Raw genomic sequence first — 4,466 nt, 5'->3', positions numbered from 1 at the left:
CCAAAACAGTGACTTCAAAGAGGATGTGCTCAGCCTGTTAAGTTAAAGACAGAGAAGTAAGCTCAGAAGATTATGGTGACTGGTTTTTTTTTTGTTTTTTTTTTTCGGGGGGGGGGATTCCAAAGGTGTAGTCTTAAAGAGATTTTCAAAGAACACAAGACAATCACAGGGGCTTATACTATCACCAAACAATCTTTTTTCCTGATGAGCCTGGGTAAAAGAAGGTAGAAGATGCTGACAGGATGACATGATTCAACAGTGAATGGTTGTTAAGAGGACTAATTGTGACTGTCAAAACTAGGAACTCTATAAAATGAGACACCTCAGAAGCACGAAGGAGGACCTAACTACCATCAAGAAAAGTCAAGAGTGGTGCATGTCCTTTGAATCCTGAGTTCCCTGTTTATTGAACATCCTTAACCTAGAAGAAATAAAAAGAGTGGCAGCAACAGAACCAAGAACCAGAGCATGAGACAGATCTTTAAACGACCAGGCCTATGAAGCAAGTAAAGCTAAATGCCTTTGGGTAAGAAGCTAGTGTGCAGAATGGTGTGCCTCCAGGCACTTAACTGGGGAACTAAGTTTGACAACCCATGGAGCTAGAGGAGAGTGCCTTCAGGCTGTTTTATAGCCTAGTGGAGTGTCCTTTGGGCATTTATCACAAGGTCTAAACGAGCTTTGTAATACTATGTGAGCAAGGCAGAGGCCAAGGGACCCAATGCCAGAAAGGGACCCACCTGTGGGCAAGGCTGAGGAGAAATAAACCTGACTGGAAGAACTGTGCCCTGCGAATTTCTGACCTTGAATTTTAACTTGTTAACTCCTCTAATGCATCCAACTGAGTATGGTGTCTGAATTCTTTGTGGCCACTGCAATCAATTATCAAACCCATTTTTGCAGCTTATTAGAAAGAATTTTTAAGAAAATGGAAAACTGCATTGATGAGAAAAAGGTAAGAAAAGTTGCACCAAGGAATTTTTTTTTCTATCACAACAATGCACCTGCTTATTCTTTGAAGGTTGTCTGTTGAGAATTTCTGTGGGAAACCTTACCCTCTCCATCCTTAAGCCCTGATAGCGCCACTCCAGGTTTCTTTCTTTTCTCCAAACTCAAAGAGAACACTTAAAAGGTACATAATTTGAGTTCCTCAAGGATGCCGATACTGGGTTTCTGGCAAGATGATGGATTAGACAGACACACTACATGGACCCTCTACAATAAAAATACAAGAGACTAAATGAAACAGACACAGATAGAAATCTTGGAACCCTGAACTTCAAAGGAAAGCTAAGAGCAATGTACTGAGTGCTTGCTGGGAGATGCAGAGCAGGGGTGGCAAGAGAGGAAACTGATTAGTGAACAGCTGGCCAGACACAGTATGACCATCCTGTGAGCAGCTTTGGTGGCCTGGCAGAGCTGATTCCTTGGACAACAGGAAAGGTGTGATTCCATTTTTTTGCCAAATGCTTCCCTGGTGACCAAAAGTCTGGCTGGCCCCCACCCTTGCCCATTCCCAGCAAAGACCCTGCTCCCTGAGAGTTCGAAGCCATATGGCTGACAGCCATGCCAGTCTGAGGAGGAGGTCAATTGCGCCACTTTGGTGCACTTAATCAGGTAGGATTGACTCCAGATTTATAGAACCTGTAAAGCCACCACACCAGTATTTAACCAATCACCCTGCCCCCAGTTACCCTGTGATCCTACCAGACACTGAAACTAGCTCCATCAAGGGCCTCCACGAACTACATCAGAATTAAGTGCCCTGAACATAGATAACACCAAGGCTGATAGGAACTCCATGTAGGGCCACAAACTCCATTATCACATCCCTCCCACACCCACCTTGCCATATCATTGACTTTGAGGATTCCCCCAGAATCTTCTCCTCTCCAAGTCCAACAGCTGCACTGTTTTTTTCTGTTTTGTTTTTATCTTTTGTTGTTTTTGTTTGCTTGTCCTTTCTCCTCCTTATTCTCTTTCTATTTTATCCTATCCCCACTTGAATTTTATGCTATCTCCACTTTGCTTTTCCTTTTCTTCAGTTTCTCATTTTCCCTCTCTTTTTTCCACCTTTATATCTTTCTTTACTTTACTATTCTTTACTCTCTGTTTTCATCTTTCCTCTCCCTGATTTAGCGGTGTTTTTTTTTTTGTTGTTTTGTTTTTTTTAATTTCTTTTATTTGCTTACGTATTAGTCTCTTCTATAACTCTATTTTCCTATCCCTGTTTTGTCTTGTAGTTATTATATTCCTTTTTTCTGGTAGCTGCCTGTTTTCATTTATTTTTTTCTCTTTATGATTTTCTTTTTTTCATTGTTGATTCCCAGTTTATTCAAACTTTCCCATATAGCACAGCCAGAACTGAATTCTCTGCAGCTCCACCAATACAAGTTTCTATGCCATCTTATCAAAGGTGATATAGAAGAGCCAATACAAGTTTCTATACCACCTGATCAATGACAGATAACAGCCAACACCAGATGAACCCACCCTAAATTGAGGTGCACGAATGGCAAACAAAAATGGTGTACACAATGTCATTCTCTAACTACACCCAAAGGAGACAGCTGGTGAGCGCCTAAGAACACATCAACATACAATCATCAATTAAAAACAAATATGACTGTTCCATAATACCCCAGAGTCAACAGACAATTTTAGTTCACATGAAGAAAAGACAATAGCTCAAACTAATAGCCAAGATGTGGAGACAGAAATAATTTCTGAGGAAGAAAACGTAATGGGAACTAACTGAAAAAGAATCCCAAAGAATTATATTTAGGTACCTACAAAAGACAGACAGGTCAAGGAAAGCAAGGAGAATATAGCCGAAACTTGAACAAACAGATACAATAAATGCAAATTTTGAAATAAAAAAACCTATAATTAGAAAATCAGAAGATTAATGCTAACATCGAAAGGACAAAGCGGTAGATGTGAAGCAATGGAATCCTGATTTAGTGAACTTGAAGATAAATCTCTTAATACTAGTATGCTAGAAAAACAATCAGAAAAAAGAATGAAAAAATCCAAAAAAAAAAAAAAACCTAAGAGTTACATGGCACACCACGAAGAGGAACTTAAAGGTGATAGGAATTACAAAACAGAAAGAGACAATAAAAAGCACAAAGAAAATTGTCCAAGAGTTGTTTGAAGAAAACTTCCCTAACATCATGAAAGATGAGAAGATAAAACATACAAGAAGGTGAACAAACCAAAACAGAATAGATACCAAAAGAAAATCACCAAGGCATATCATAATCAAGCTTTCCTAAACCAAAGACAAATAAAGAATTCTGAGGGCAGCTCTGGAAACATGAAAAGCTACTTATAAAGGAGAACCAGTAAGACTAAGATCTTATTTCTCAGCAGATATCATGCAGGCAAGAGGGTAATAGGATGACATATTTAAAACTCTGACAGAAAAAGATTGCCAACCAAGAATCACATACTTAGCAAGGTTGTTCCTCAAATACGATGGTGAAATTAGGGCATTTACAGGTAAACAGAAATGAAAGGAATTTGTAATGACCAGACCAACTTGAGATACCCATACATGACAACACCACTCATAAATCAATCCAGATATAAAAGTATTTAAAGTAAAATAAACCTACAAGACTGAAAATAGGGAACCAGATATATCAATGTATAATGAAGTCAACTACAAAGTAAAAAGAGGGAATAGTGTAGACAGAGAATTTCCAAATGGTAAGGAAGTCAGGTATTTCAAGATAAAACCAGTCAGATTTTAAGATAAAACCAATTATTTTATAAATAGAGGGAAAAAACAAATTACACATAACTACACAAAAAAATATATTTTAAATTTAAAAAAGAGGAAAATCAGAAAGATTTAGTAAACACTAGCACAAGAGTAATTAAAATGAAAAGAAAATCCACAAACAAAATGAACTCAGCGCAGAAACTTATGTGGCATAAAGAAACCAGCAGCACCACACACACAAAACAACACACAGTAAAATGACAACCATCAATTCATACCTATCAATAATTACACTGAATGTAAATGGATTGAATGCACCAGTCTGGAGATCGAGATAGCAGAGTAGACAAGAGAATAGCTTCTATTGAGAGACATATAAAAAAGATGGAGACAGCCTAAATGTCTTTTAAAAAAAGAATGGTTAAACAAACCTTGGTATACTACAAAGTGTTGAAGAATAAGGATGAATATGGGAAACATCTCACAACATGGATGAAGCTGGAGAACATTATGCTGAGTCAAGTTAGTAATAACAAAAGGACAAATATTATATGAGACTAATAATGTTAAGAAAAGTTAAGAAAAGGATTTTTTGATTAAAAAAAATCTGATGGTTATGGGAGGAGGGCATGAAAATTATTTAAGGGTTAGACAGTAGAGGTTGTTGTTGTTAAGTACCTTGGAGTCGATTCTGACTCATAGTGACCCTGCACAGGGTTTCTGAGGCTGTAAATCTTTA

The 4,466-nt window shown here is 37.7% G+C and overlaps 1 protein-coding gene across 1 annotated transcript in view; it reads right to left on the bottom strand.

The window, feature by feature from the left end:
* Positions 1-4,466, bottom strand: part of LOC102816706 (chromosome unknown open reading frame, human C4orf29) — a 42,743-nt gene that overhangs the window by 1,715 nt on the left and 36,562 nt on the right. The gene's annotated exons all lie outside the window — the stretch shown is intronic.

Source organism: Chrysochloris asiatica, unplaced genomic scaffold, assembly GCF_000296735.1.
Source record: "Chrysochloris asiatica unplaced genomic scaffold, ChrAsi1.0 scaffold00353, whole genome shotgun sequence".
Classification (NCBI taxonomy): Eukaryota; Metazoa; Chordata; class Mammalia; order Afrosoricida; family Chrysochloridae; genus Chrysochloris; species Chrysochloris asiatica.
The sequence above is the reverse complement of the archived record's forward strand: the minus strand, read 5'-3'. Positions and strand labels throughout refer to the sequence as shown.